Source organism: Hibiscus syriacus, unplaced genomic scaffold, assembly GCF_006381635.1.
Source record: "Hibiscus syriacus cultivar Baekdansim isolate YM2019G1 unplaced genomic scaffold, ASM638163v2 tig00000218_pilon, whole genome shotgun sequence".
Taxonomy (NCBI): domain Eukaryota; kingdom Viridiplantae; phylum Streptophyta; class Magnoliopsida; order Malvales; family Malvaceae; genus Hibiscus; species Hibiscus syriacus.
Genome location: NW_024061774.1, coordinates 639,020 through 655,538, shown reverse-complemented (window position 1 = coordinate 655,538; position 16,519 = coordinate 639,020). Strand labels below are relative to the sequence as shown.

Genomic DNA, 16,519 nt, shown 5'->3' with positions numbered 1-16,519 from the left:
CAATTAGACTAAAAAATTAAACTAAAATTTATTTTTAAAAATTAAGGATCAAGTTGATAAAAAATTAAGCATTGATGATTAAATTTATCCTACGGGTTTACTTTGGTTAAATCTCTTTTCCAACAAGCGTTTAATCTCAGTTGCTTCAATGACCTGTAATCATCAAATTTCTGGTATTACAGTACAATATTTTTTAATCTTTCTGTATAACTAGATTAGATGTTATTGCTTGGACCTTTTACTCTTTAACTAGAACTTTTTTTTAATAGTTTGAAATAATTATATAATAATGTATGTTTCAAAATATTTTTTAATTTATTGACAATACACACATTACATACACAGTTACTCAAATTCAAGTTCTTTAGGTAAAACAACATGATCAACAACACGAGTAATGAGGAATAACAATATGAATAAGCGAGTACACAGATAAAGGTTCATCACGTAAACTAGGTCACGGCCGATAATAGGCTTATTTTGGTACGATGACATCCATGTTTGATGGTCAAGGAAGTTTCGTGATCCTCGCGAGAAATTGTCTGCAGGACTCGGAGTTGGATATCTAATTGGACTTGTTGGATTAATCCGTTCAAATCTGCACATTATAAAGTAAATTTGATTCACAGACAAGTTTCAGTATTAAAACAGATAACATAGCATTAAATCTCTACCTGTAATTAAGGAGAAAATAATGAATGAAGATAGACATCTCGATTTTAGATAGATCAGCTCCTGGACATGTCCTACTTCCTGCTCCAAACGGGAGAAATGACCCAGCTTTTAGTTTATGGTTCTGCATCCAAGGTGAAACAAAACGGCTTTGTGGCTTAAATTACTGCGTTTAATCTCAAGATTTTTTTTACCAACGACCTGTTGTTTTGGGACAAGGCATTAGATTCTTTAAGTTAAAGATTCAAATCTTAATACATATTAGTCGATCAATAAATCAGATATATATAATTATAAAAAAGAAACATAATGTGCTTTCTCTTTCTACTTACATCCCATCTTGAGGGAAGGAATTCGTTCGGGTTGGAATAAACTTCAGAATTCATGTGAACAGCTTTGCACCAAACCAAAATTTTCCATCCTTTGGGTATGATATAGCCTTGAAAATTTGAAAAAAGAAGAAGAAGAAAGTTTCAGCTACGAAGAATATGAAAAAGGAAAAAAATCATGGAGATATCAATGATCAACAGACTAACCATTAATTTCAACATCATTGTTTGCCTTTCGGAAAAGTGCCAATGGAATACCGTACAATCGCATGGTCTCATCAATGGCCTTCGATAGATAATCCATCCGTCTAATTTCACTGAGAGTTAAACCTTTCTGTGAAGGTGGTCTTCTATTTATGATCTCCACTTGTTCTTCCTTTACTCCCTGCAGAATTTCGGGATGATCGTGAAGGTAAATGGTGAGCCACAGTGCAGCATGTGCAGTTGTCTCGTGACCAGCAAACAAGAACCCCAATAGTAAATTAACAATTTGTTCATTTTCCAGTTCTTCACCATCCTCGTCTTTGATTTCCAAGAGTAGATCGATCATGCCCTTCTGAATGTTGTTGGGATCATTACTGGTTTTTTTCCACCTTCTTTCATCCAGGTGAGCTTGAATAACATTTACCAGTATCTTTCGTGCCTGATAACATGAAAATTAAGTGTGTTCAGTGTTACAAAATGAACTTAATAATACAACCGGAATTTTTACCTTGAGCGCTCGATGGAACGGAAAGCCGGGGACATCGACGGGAAGCAGCGAAAACAGTCCTTGGAAGATATGTGCGTAGTGCTCGGCCATTGACTCTGAAAATGAATCGGTAGAGCCCATGAAAATTTTTGTGATGACATTGAAACTGATCTTTTTCAACTCAGTTAGAAATCCAATTGGAGATTTGTTACGAACCCACTCTTTCATTGAAGAAATCATGATGTCCTCAATGTACCCAATGTACATGGAGAGTGCTTCATGGCCATTGATTGGTGCAACTAATAGCTTCCGCAATCGCCTGTGCTCCGAATTCGAAATACCGTGTAAAGATTTTTTCCCGAGTAGTTTGTTAAACGAAGGAGGATAACCGAATTCAAACCGCTCGTCATCCGTCAAAATCTTTCGACAGAGTTCAGGACTAGAAACTATGATGCTCGGATTCCCGAATAAGCTCGTCTTGTAAATCCCAGTTTTACCATACCTGCCAATGAAATCAATAAGGCTGTTAAAAATGGAAGCTGATGTTTTAAGGTGGTGGACACCAGGACAGTTTCTGAGATTTTGGTGACATTGGGCAAACTAAAAAATTAGGCCTTAATCAGGTTTAAATTACAATTTATATTTGTGTTTTCGATCGCATTGTGTTTATCGTTATTATGAACATAACATATGATATTGTGGTCACTGCAATTATCGTGGTTGTATATTTTTAATAACATATACTTTTATAGACATAATGATTGCTTATATCGAAGTTTTGGATGATGTCGTTACCCCTGGATAACAGTCGTTGGTGTGGTTACATACCATTATTTAAGTAATTGTTCATAATAATAAGTGTTGAAAAAAATAATTTTAAGGGTAGCTTCATAATATGTATTGAAAAAAATAAGTCCCTAATAACAAATATTAAAAAAAGTAAATTTTAAAAGTATACTCACAATAACAAATATTTAAAATTGAATCTCCAATAAAAAAAATTAAAAAAATTGGATTCATAACAACAAATAAATATTATAAGAAAATTGAATTTTAAAAGTATGCCCCTAATAACAAATAATGAAAAAAATTTGACCCTTGATAACAAGTATTTAAAAAATTGAGCCTTTAATAACAAATGTTAGAAAAACAATATTGGTAAAATATTGAACACTTATACAAATATTATAAAAATAAATTATAAAAGTAGGCTCTTAATAATAAATATTAAAAAATCCATAATAATAAATATTAGGAAAAAATTGAAACTAAAATAACAAGTATTTCAAATAATTGGACCCTACAATACAATACATTATAAAAATTTGAGCCCTGGGCCACTAGATACGATATTGTAGAGACAAACGGGAACAAAAAGGATTTTATACTAGGAGGTAGGGTTTTAAATCGCGGTCGCGGTCGTGTTTTTGGCTATTTCGAATTTACCGTGATTGTGGTCGTCGCGGGCGCTATAGCGCCCGTCGCGGACACTATTGCGGCCGTTGCGGACACTATTGCGACCATCGCAGGTAACTCAGACGGCAGCGAAACCGCTATATCGCGGCCGAAATTACGGTCGCGGACTATTTTTTAAAACCCTGCTAGGAGGGAAGAATAACTTCTAGAATTTTAGAAGATGATTAATTTATAAAATTTTAAGGAATACAAATATATTTTCAATAAAAAATACATAAAAATATTAAAAGTATAAAATGATTTTAAAATTTTCCCTATTGGTATCCCTGAATAGAAGAGAGAAAATAATACCTATGAACAAGTTTGTCGATGAAGGAATTAGCGTCTTGGGATTTTAATGCCCTTAGAAAGGAAATCATGTTCCCAATGAAAGGCCAACCCATATCTCCGGGAGGGAGAGATGAATGCTTCTTCTTCCCCAACCGAATAACATAGTACCATTCATTTATTTTCTTAAGAAAACCAAATAAAAAAACATAAGCTCCCACCACCGCTGCCAGGATCAGCCACACTGAATCTAAATCCAGATTCTTGCTCGTCATTTTCGTCCTCTTCCCTTTTGGTTTATTGTAGATGTGGTTTATATAGAGTTTCATCCATTGCTGAAACTTTGAATGAAACATAATTTGAGGGACAGTGGCATAGAAAGCACCAATGAGGTGGCGTTGACCAAGTTATTTTATATCCTACATGTACTGCCAAATGCTGGTACGTGATAAAATAAAATATTTAATCGAAGTTGTTTGTTTAATCGAATCGAAATCAAAATATATGTGCATCGTCAGTTCGAAGAAAGCGCCATCGTCATCGATGACAACTTGGCGTTTAGTTGGTGGAGTGCCTTCAGTTTTTTTTGGGAAGTGAATTCAGAAGCATTGGTAATGCTTAAATGGTAAGGCGTGTAAATTCTGCGTGGCGAAGAGAAGTGTTTCTAAATGGATTTTTAAGAAGTCTTTCCTTCCCTTGTTAGTTGAATGTAGAATGACTAGGCCTTAGCATGTGCATGTCGCCTCCCCATTCGACTAGTTCAGTTTGTGACTTTGTGTTAACACGTATTGCGTGCATATTATCTTTTTAGAAAAAATCCGTAAGATTTTTACTTAAATTTCTGAACATTAAGAAGAATATTTCTCCTTCGTGCTTATAGGCATGTTAGAATGTTTTAGATAATCTTGAATCTAGAACGTTTTTATTGCTGTAAATAATTAGTTTAACTTGATGTTAATTACAGAATGATTTTAGGTAATTTTAAATTACTGACAATTAAAGCTGTAATTTCGGTTGACAGATTAAAATCGAATTTTATTTCAATACAATTTCAGCCTTTATTTTTAGTTGTTACAGCAGCTGGTAATACAGTTGTGTCTGCTGCAATTCCAGCGTTAATATCTATTTTATGCTGATGAAAATTGTTATAGCAACTGTTAATACAGTTGTGTCTGCTGCGATTCCATCGTTAATATCTATTTTATGCTGATAAATTCATCCTATAAATATAAAGGCCTTCAAGCAATTTTAAAATCATAAATCAAATACATTTTGCTTACAAAATTTCTTTGCTTTTTCCTATGTCAAAAATGTTATTGTTCCTTTTTTATTTTATTTTGGTGTTTAGAGAAGAATAATACTATCATTGTCCATTCCTAACTTCAAGTAAATGATTTCTTAGAGAGAATGTGTTAATCTTAGAGGGCATTGTAATCAGGATGAATTTACTTCTAAGGTAGAGGCTTACTAGAACACAATGTTTTATTCCATTGTTTACATTTTTTTTTCTTTCTATTTATCATGTCTTTCTAACCCCTCGTTTTGCATTAACTTTTACCAAAAAATTAGAAGTAAATTTATACTGAAAAAAATGTCGATCTCAGCTAGCAACCTCATTCTTGGTATGTCAAAGCTTGATGCAATGATAGAACCAACTACCGGAGGAGGTCACAAAGGATCATCATTTTCTTTGACCAGTTTGATCTTGACTATTTCCTAATAAAACTATAGCTTATGCCAGTAACTTATGTCATTGGAGTTTCTTCAAACAAGATCGAGAAGTATAACAAGCCTGTCATAGATTATCTCTTGAGTCACATGTCAAACAAGTTTTTTGACATGTTTCTCAAAGATATAAGTGTAAAATCATTTTGGGAAATGTTGGAAAATATGAAACAAACAATGCATACATCAAGAAATACGCCATCGAAGAGTGATTTATGTTCCAGATGATGGATGATAAGTCCCTTATAAACCAGACCCATGATTACAAGAAGTTGGTGTTATAATATCGGAACGATTATCGGCAAACAAATAAACACGGTCGAAAAAGAAAAATAAAAAGAAAATTAAGATTTATGTGAACATAAAAGGGAGAAATCACGGGCAGAGGAGAAGAATTTCACTAATATAAAGGAAGAAAATACAAGAGGATTTTGGAGAAAAAAACTTGATATATAATCATTACCCTTAGTATTTATTTATAGGGATAGATATTTGATTACAAAAGAAAATAAACAAAGTAGAAATCTACTTTAATAAAGATGTAACACCCCAAATTTTGGGCTAATAGTTTCGGGTTTGCCCGGGAGGTATATGGACCTCTTGGAGTTCGTAAGTAAAGTGTCAGGCCAAATGAGGGCTTAATTGGATGTAAATTGGGTCCGATTGGCTATAAAAAGGGAATTTTTGTATTAGATGAAAAAGAGGAAGGACCAAAAGTGTGATTATCTCATTTATGAATATGAGATTGATTCCTTGGGATTTTATATCATATTGAGCGTGAGGTTAAAGGGAAAAAAATCTATTAACCATTTTCTTCTTTGTTCTCTATTCCTTTCATCTCTTTAATTTATCTTTGCTTTCTTTATTTCTTCAACTCATAACTTAAAGGATCCATCTTTTTTGAGCAAGCTTCAACCATATATTTAGAGAGAAAGAGTGTTTACCAACATCTTTTGAGCTCCATCTTAAGCTCCATATCACCTTTGAAGAGTCAACCTCGGAGAGAGTCAAAGTGCAAGAAGGAAAGAGGAGGCAAGTGTGGTTGAGGAGCTTCATTTCGGGATTCTATCAACAATGTAGTGTATTTCTAATCCTTTGAGGTGTTAAGGCTTTCATAAGCATAAAGATTTGTTGAGATTTGAGTATTTGAGCATTCTAGGGTTTATGCTTGATTCATGCCATATAGATGGCATATTTATAGCTTAAATTGTGTTTTTAGGATGCTAGATGACCCTAAGTAACTTCCTTAAGCTTTATCACATGAATTGAGACCTAAGTAACACTTTTAGGACGATTTTTGGGTATTTCCCAAGCTTAAATAAAATAGTTCTAGGTTCAAGTATCAATATTGGTTGAACAGTCTAGGGCAATTTATAAGGGAAGTATCGATACTCTAAGGAGAAACGTCGATATTGCAGCCCCGATATAGATAGTGAGGGTGTCAATATTGGTACTGTGAGAATTTTGTGCACAAAAGAACTATTTTTTGTATCGAAACTCATAGGAGTATCGATACTTGATTAACGGTTATAGATAATGCATGTAGGGTATTGATACTACTCATTTTGGATGGTTAAAGTTGACTTCAATAAGGCCCGTAAGAGTTAAGGATGACCCGTAGTGGTGGGACTTGAGCTCGTGAGGGACATAAATGACAAAAGGTGCCTATAAACACTCTTAGAAGTGGGTTACGATCGAAGTAACCATGTTAGGCGTAATACATCTAAGCATCTTCAGTTGTGCACGTATTGAATAACTAGGAACGAAGGATCATTGTAGAGGAAGTGCATGAAAGCGATATAATGAACTAATCAGATTACGTAATAGAGGAATTGTGTACCATGAGAACGTCAATAAACCGTGGACATATAGCTGTCCCTCCAATTCATGTATAAATTGAGGGAAGGCGTAATGAGAGCGACTAGAGTATCACTATCAAGAAATGAACTCGAGATAGGTATCGGTCTAACAAATAATGCAACAAGTGAATAGTAGAAACAATAACTTGTCATATATCATGAAACACATAGAGATCTCCTCGGAGACAAAAAAAATGACTAAAATGAACTGAATAGAACAACTTAATAGACTAACAGATGTAAAAGACTAATAAATCACTTGCATAACATTCTAAATGAAAGAGCGAGCAAGATAATAGCTAGCAAAGGATGACCTCACTTTAGTGTGTTGAGCTATGCTAGCTATTGTGTAGTTAAGCTATCTTAGTTGCCCTACCGAGGCATTGCTAGCGATGTGTGGCCTATGGGCACTCATATGTGCATTTTAGTTGTATCAGTACAGTACAACAATTATCCTTAGAGCTTTGCTCGATGCTATGTGAGACTGAGCCAATACTTCATCGAAGCGGGAATTTTACCAATGGTATGTGATACCAGGTTTCCCCTCCATGATCTACCTGATATTATGCGAGACTAAGAGATCATTCATCAACTTAGTGAGAATTTTAATGATGCTATGTGATATCAGGATTCTCTTAGATGTCTAGTATTTGATGTTGTGTGAGACCAAATACTAGCAGTTGTCATGTGTTACATTTAGAGAATGCACAACAATTACAGTCATTGTGCTTAGAGACCCAATAGAGTTGTACTCATGGCGAGGCCCTTAGTAGAGGATTAAGGGAAGCATGAGATTCCTACTTTAGCGATAGAACAATTGAACCTTAAGTAGGTAGAGATTGATTATGATGATGCATGTATACCTACTCCTTAATACCATGTCTTTAGAATGCTTATGTTAATGAGACTCTTAATGTTGCTCTAGATTAGCGATTATAATGTTGGGCTTTGTAAGCTTAGTGTTTAGATGTTTTCTGTTCAAAGGTTATTAACTAGAGTCATTCGTGGAGCACTATCAAAGCAGGACTTCTAGCATATCTTCTAGAGTACTATATTGTAGCTTTAGTGGGCATGTGTGTTCAAAGAACCTTACCTATATATTTAGGTTTCAAACTTTGATTTGTATTATTTTATTTAAACTATGTGTCACAGAGCTTCAATTTATAAAAGTGTTTTTATAGTTGTCATGTATGTCGATTTTGGTATCATTCATTATATTTTTAAATGAGAACTAATAGGTTTTAAATTTTAATCAAACTAGGTTTTTTACTTTCCTAAATTTATATATTAATTAATTTATTCCACTTTGAATTAGAGTCAAACTCTAACAAATCTCCATCTTGACGCGAATTCTAAAAGTGCGAAGGTTTAACGACAAAACACCAAATTCGATGAGACACTCAAACTTAATAAAAACAATTTTTCACTTTAACAATCAAGTTCTCCACCTCTTCCACAACACCTCTCAATGGGGTAATATTCAATTATGGACACCGATCCAATCCAACCTTTTTCTAAGCTTGTATTTAGTCTTTGCATCGACATGATTATCATAAGTGTCAAATTAAACAACATATCTCAAAACTAATATTTATAGGATTTGAGGAATTTGATCAAAAATCTGAACGATAAAAATTATTATTTTAAAAAATTAAACAACATATCTCAAAAGTAATATAAAATTATTTTACTTTTTTCTACTAGGGGTTTGGATACTAAACCAACACGGATCGGTGTCTTAAGAGACTATCCATTTAATATTTTGATCGATATCACTACAGTTTGAATATCAAATTTGTCCAATATTGACTCTAAAAAACCGGTGTTCAAACTACATATAATATGCTCTCAATATGTATGTCACATGTCAACTTTAGGACACAATATCTCCCTTTATTCAAAAGTAACTTAACTACGAAATTAATAAAAAATCCAATTTAAAATTAACATTGTAGCTAAAAACTAGCTAAATTCATCTAAAAGGCGTAAAAAGATTCATATTACATACAAAAAGTCAATGCCAGCATTTAATAGAACATAGATGTGAAATAAGTTACTTCCGTGGTTAAAAGAATCGTTGTTCTTAGAGGTCACGGGTTCGAGCACCGTGACTACAGCAAGGTGATTGAACGTTAATTGTTAAATAGTTGAGAGTATTTAGAACATATATTATTTTGTAATTACCTTAGCTTAATAAAAAAACATAATATAATTTTAACGCAACAAATACAAAAAGCCAACGATAATAATTAATACCGATGATTAAGATGTACACATTAACAATATTTATATACAACTGTACCAAACCAAATTTAATACACAAATAAACTCTAATTATATTTACCTACAAGGATAATGTCCTATGCAATACCTTTTTATTAAGCTAAAATGAATATAAAATATTATTTATTCTACGTACTTTCAATTATTTAACAATAAACGCTTAATTATCTATGTTACAATCGTTAGTGTTTGAACCCAAAATCTTTAAGATAATAACCATTTCTTTTAACCACTAGAATAATTTAGTTTTTGTTGTCTTATGCAATATTTGTAATATGATAAAAATAATAAATGTAATATTTATATCTTTAAAATGTCTAATTTAATACATGTACTTTTAAAATGTCTAATATAATGCATATAATTTTAAATTGTCCAATACGATACATGTATATTTACTTGTATTTTTAAAATATCTAATATAATTCTAATATCGTAAGAAAGTGTTCAAAATAATACATGAACTATTAGACAATGAAAAATAGACACTTAGAAATTCTTCTCAGTAAATTCTCATAGGTGTTATAATATTTTCTGAAATTATAAATAAATATAGAGGAAATTAATTTTTTCAAACCAAATATATTCTCAAAATACGAACATCACATTAAATATTTTTTTAAATACAAATATCATATTAACTATTTTAAATATATAAATAATATATTAATTATTTTCTTAAATTATATATATTAAATATGATATTATTCTTTATCTATATCTAAAAGTAATTTATGCATGAAATTCATAACAAATCAAATTGATATTACAAATAATAGATTGAGTTTAAAATTAATATTGAGTTAAAGTTAAATGTAAGTTATATTAAAGTTAAATGAGAGCGACTAGAGTATCACTATCAAGAAATGAACTCGAGTTAGGTATCGGTCTAACAAATAATACAGCAAGTGAATAGTAGAAACAATAGTTTGTCATATAATCATGAAACACATAGAGATCTCCTCGGAGACAAAAATGACTAAAATGAACTAAATAGTAACAGACTAATAAATCACTTGCATAACATTCTAAATGGAAGAACGAGCAAGATAGTAGCTAGCAAAGGGATGACCTCACTTTAGTGTGTTGAGTTATACTAGCTATTGTGTAGTTAAGCTATCCAGTTGCCCTACTGAGGTATTGTTAGCGATGTTTGGCCTCTGGGCACTCAGATATGCATTGTAGTTTTATCAGTACAGTACAACAATTATCCTTAAAGCTTGGCAAAATGTTATGTGAGACTGAGTCAATACTTCATCGAAGCATGAATTTTACCAATGCTTTGTGATACCAGGTTTCCCCTCCATGATCTACCTGATATTATATGAGACCAAGAGATCATTCATCAACTTAGTGACAATTTTAAGGATGCTATATGATATCGGTATTCTCTTAAATGTCTAATATTTGATGTTATGTGAGATCAAATACTAGGCAGTTATCATGTGTTACATTTAGAGAATGCACAACAATTACAGTCATTGTGGTTAGAGACCCAATAGAGGTGTACTCATGGCGAGGCCCCTAGCAGAGGATTAAGGGAAGCATGAAATTCCTACTTTAGCGATAGAACAATTGAACTTTAAATATGTAACACTTGATTATGATGATACATGTATATCTACTGCTTAATATAATTGTTGGGATTATGAAAAGGCTCAATTAAAAACCGAAAAAGTGCAAAGGGGTTAAATAGATAAAATTGAATTTAGGGAGTAAGGAGAACAAAAAGATAAGATAATTCGGCATAAGGATTTAAAGTGGTTTGACTTATCAACCAAGTCTACATCCACTACCTTAGCTCATCACTAAGGATTTTCTAACAAATTCACTAATTTGTTCTTTCTTTTTCAAGGATAAAGAGATAACCTTTTCAACTCCCTATCTTTTCAATGGCTAAGATAGAACCAAAAACCCTTTACAAGGAAAAAGATTGTAAACAAATAAAACCTCTAAAAAGGAATGTGTTTACAAATTAAAAGCTTACAAGAATAAAATATTTACAAGAGAATTGGAATAAAGAGTGAAAAACTCTTCTCTTGTGTTTGATTGCTTGGATAGGTGTTCTAACCCTTCTTCAAGTGTCTTCAACTTGTATTTATGTGTTGGAATGTTGTTGTGGTCGTTTCTAGCCGTTGGAGGTGGTTTGGAGCCGTTGGGGATCAATTTTCATGCAAAATAAAGCTGCCCAGACCAAGGGGTATCGGTATTAATAAAGGGAGTATCGGTACTACCTTTGTTATATTTAAATCAACTAGCCGTTACTAGCCGTTGGGGCCTGATGGTATCGATACTATGTCTATGGTATCGATACTAATATATACAGTAGTATCGATACCCCTTTGGGTATCGGTACTATTTTTGCATTCTGGAATTTGAGCAAAGCTGGTAGTATCAGTTGTATCGGTACTACCTAGTGAGTATCAATATTTCCCTTACCTTGATATCGGTACCATATTAACAATATCGGTATTGTTCATGAGGTATCGATAGTGTAAGAACAGTATTGATACTACTTGTCCAGAAAAACGTTTTGTGCTTAATTCCAGGACTTTAAATTATTTTTGAAAACTTTGAATAAATTCAATTCAAGTCCAAAACATTTTGCCTTAATTTGTTATATCAAACAAATTAAAATATAGTTCAACAATCATGTCTTTAGCATGCTTGTGTTAATGGGACTCTTAATGTTGTCTTAGATTAGTGATTATAATGTTAGACTTTGTAAGCTCAATGTTCAGATGTTTTCTATTCACATGTTAGCTTGAGTCATTCATAGAGCACTATCATAGCAGGACTTTTAGCATCTCTTCTAGATTACTATATTGTTGCTTTATTGGGCTTGTGTATTCAAAGAACCTTACTTATGTATTTAGATTTCAAACTTTGATTTGTATTATTTTATTTAAACTATGTGTCACGGAGCTTCAATTTATAAAAGTGTTTTTATAGCTGTCATGTATGTCGATTTTGGTACCATTCATTATGTTTTTAAATGAGAACTAATAATAGGTTTTAAATTTTAATCAAACTAGGTTTTTTACTTTCCAAAATTTATATATTAATTAATTTATTTCACTTTGAATTAGAATCAAACTCTAACAAATCTACACCTTGACGCGAATTCTAAAAGTGTGAAAGTTTCGAGACAAAACACTAAATTCAATGAGACACTCAAACTGAATAAAAATAATTCTTCACTTCAACGAACAAGTTCTCCACCTCTTCCACAACACCCCTCAAAGAGGTAATCTTCAGTTATGGACATCGATCAAATCCAAACTTTTTTTAATCTTGGATTTAGTCTTTACATCGACATAATTATCATAAGTGTCAAATTAAACAACATATCTCAAAGCTCATATTTATAGGATTTGAGGTATTTGTTCAAAAACCTGAACGACAAAAAACAATTTTCGAAAAATTAAACAACATATCTAAAAATTAATATAAAATTATTTTTACTTTTCTCTACTAGGGGTTTGGATACTAAACCAACACGGATCGGTGTCTTAATAGACTATCTATTTAATATTTTGATCGATATCACTACAGTTTGAATAACAAATTTGTCAAATATTGACACTAAAAAACCGGAGTTCAAACTACATATAATATGCTCTCAATATGTATGTCACATGTCAACTTTAGGACACAATATCTCCCTTTATTCAAAAGTAACTTAACTACGAAATTAATAACAAATCCAATTTAAAATTAACATTGTAGCTAGAAACTAACTACAAGTCATCTAAAAGGCGTAAGAAGATTCCTATTACATACAGAAAGTCAATGCACCATTTAACAGAACATAGGTACGAATTAACTTACTTCAGTGAAAGGAATCGTTGTTCCTAGAGTTCACGAGTTCGAGTACCACCTACTACAGCAGGGTGATTGAGCGTTCATTGTCAAATGATTGAGTGTATTTAGAACATATATTACTTTATAATCACCTTATCTTAATAAAAAATATAATTTTAACGAAACAAATCCAAAAAGTCAAAGATAATAATTAATACCGATGATTAAGATGTACATGTTAACAATATTTATATACAACTGAATCAAACCAAATTTATACACAAATAAACTAATTATATTTATCTACAGGGATAAAGTCCTATGCAATACCTTTTTATTAAGCTAAAATAATTATAAAATAATATTTATTCTAAATACTTTCAATTATTTAACAATAAACACTCAATTACCTATGTTACAATTGCTAGTGTTCAAAATCTTTAAGATAATAACTATTACTTTTAACCATCAGGATAATTTAGTTTTTGCTATCTTATGCAATATTTGTAATATGATAAAATAATAAATGTAATATTTATATCTTTAAAATGTCTAATTTAATACATGTAGTTTTAAAATGTCTAATATAATGCATATAATTTTAAATTGTCTAGTGTGATACATGTATTTTAATATAATAACCCATGATATTTACTTGTATTTTTAAAATATCTAATATAATTCTTATATCGTGAGAAAGTGTTCAAAATAATACATTAACTATTAGACAATGAAAAATAGACGCATAGAAATTCTTCTCAGTAAATTCTCATAGGTGTTATAATATTTTGTGAAAATTATAAACAAATATAGAGGAAACTAATTTGTTTTCAAATCAAATATTTTCTTAAAATACGAACATCACATTAAATATTTTTTTAAATACAAATATCAGATTAACTATTTTAAAAATATAAATAATATATTAAATATTTTTATTAAGTTACATAGATTAAATATGTTGTTATTATTTATCTATATCTAAAAGTAATTTATGCATGAAATTTATAACAAATCAAATTGATATTACAAATAACAGATTGAGTTTAAAATTAACATCGAGATAAAGTTAAATGTAAGTTATATTAAAGTTAGCATGGAATCAAGATTAGCTTGAAAGTCGTAGAGATCAAGTTAGAATGGCATCAAATCAAATTTGTGACACTTAATATCGAATAAGAGCAAATTATTAAAATTAGAATCTAAATTAAAGTTATGCTTCATAGTAGAATAAAATAAGAATCAGATATGGACAAAATGACCAAAAACATAAAAAATATATATAATAAAATAAAATATACTTGAGTTTCGGTTGACATTTCCTTTTCTATTAATATTTTGTTAAATATTATTTTTAATAACTATTTAATTTTTTTATTAATTTGAGGTGATTATAAAGTAGTATCTATTTTATAGACTCTTAATCATCTGACAATTAAAACTCAATCACCCTGTTACATTAACAATTAAAGATCAATCACTTTTTTACAGTCGTTAATACTTAAACCTATGGTCTCTAGAAATAACAGAATTCATTTAATCACTAAATAATCATTTAATGTTGGGATTCCCCGTAAAGTAAGATTGTGAGGTCATGAAAAAAAGTCAAAATACAAATTTAAGGTCGATGGTCAATATGGAGCTATCAAGATAGCAGCCATGTTTTTTTTTTTTTTACATAATAGCAGCCATGTTGAACTATATATATAATGGTGGTTTACTTTTATTTGATAATACTAATTAATATTTAAATAGCATTTTAGATAATACACAAATTGAATATAAATTATTTGCTTGAATTAATTTTATGAATTATGGATCAATAGCTATAAATTTTTTTATATTATAATCAACATCCACGTACATCAAGATCAAGTTGAAAAATGTTTGACACAACCAGAATTTATCATCAGTATGTGCTATTTTTCATGCAACACAAGTTGAAAAATGTTTTACATTCGACTCTTTAATTTTGTATTTCTCTTGTTCACTGCACGTATTCTATTCCCTACAAAGCAAATTGCAGTGAGTCAAATAAAAACGCGTTGTTGTGTTTGTACATGTTTTAACGGCAATACACAAATAGCTTCTAAAATTATTGAAAATAATACTGCCGTAAAAAACACACATTAAAAATAAAAATATCAAAAAATAAAATAGAACAAATGCCATAAAGAGAGGGATCAATTTTTTTAAAAAAAACAGAACATGATGCATTCCTTTTTATTTAGTTTTAACATTGTTATGAGATGGCACAAGCATCAAAACGACGTCGTTGAAAAACTTAAATATACACCAAACGATGTCATTTTGAATCCTCTTCTTTCCCTCACCGCTAGCCACCGTCGATCACCGTAAATGGTGGTCGTTCGACTCAAAATTCATAGGTCAGTTTGTCTCGACCCCTTAAGTCCGAATCTAATGGTTATTTCACAGGAAAATGTCCCAAAATTCATGAATCTTAACTGAAACGTTTCAGCTTCCTCACTTTCAACCTCCAATTCATGGACTTCGAAGCAAGTTTCGACAAATGAATGTCGGATTTAGACTCAATGTGTCGAGGCGAAGCGATCTATGAAATTTGGGGTCGAACAACCACTGTCTACGGTGGTCAACGATGGTATCCAACCACCTTCTATTTTTATTTTATAGTTGAATGAGTAAAATATGAGAGAAAGTAAAATTCAATGAGAAACGGTGTAATTTACCCTTATAATTATAATAAATGACAACATGATACATTCCTTTTTATTTTGTTTTGTTTATCAATCACTTCATCCAAATGCAAACTTCACCTTCTTGGGCGCAAATCCAACATTTTTCAAACATGAAGGAATTGAATTCAACTAGTTCATATGTGTAAGGTGAATAAAACCCCGAACAGTTTGGACATGCAAGAACCGAAAATGGAAAAGAAAGAAAAAGAAAAAAAATACAATATTATTTTATCATACAATAATTGTTTTTAGACATTTTCTACAAACTGATGAGTTAATTCTAAACATTTATCCTTCTAAGAGTAGTTCTTTTACAAAGATATCTATGCACGAAATGATGAATGCCATTTTCCTGCATTTATCCTTCTAAACATTTTTCTTATTTTATGGTTATTTTTATATAATATATTTAATTTTTTTGAGTAAGGGTGAGTTGGATTTTTTGTTAAAATTTCAGAACCGGAATATATTTTTACTATGTCGAATCTGGTTAAATTAGATCCAAATTGAGATCGAGTCGAGAATCATAAATTTCGAGTCAGGTGGCCAAAAACCCACCTCGCCCTGTTGCCATCACTACTCAGACCACTGCTGTGATGGTTCGCTTGTGATTGAGTCAGACTCCAGTACAGTTTTTTTTTTCTGTTGGGATTTAAATTACAGTTGTCACTGTGTTTTCAGTTGCATTGCGTTTAT

General features: G+C 31.1%; 1 pseudogene; it reads right to left on the bottom strand.

The window, feature by feature from the left end:
- Window positions 1-508: 508 nt before the first annotated feature.
- LOC120145015 lies at window positions 509-3,728 on the bottom strand (annotated as a pseudogene).
- Between the last annotated feature and the right edge of the window lie 12,791 nt (window positions 3,729-16,519).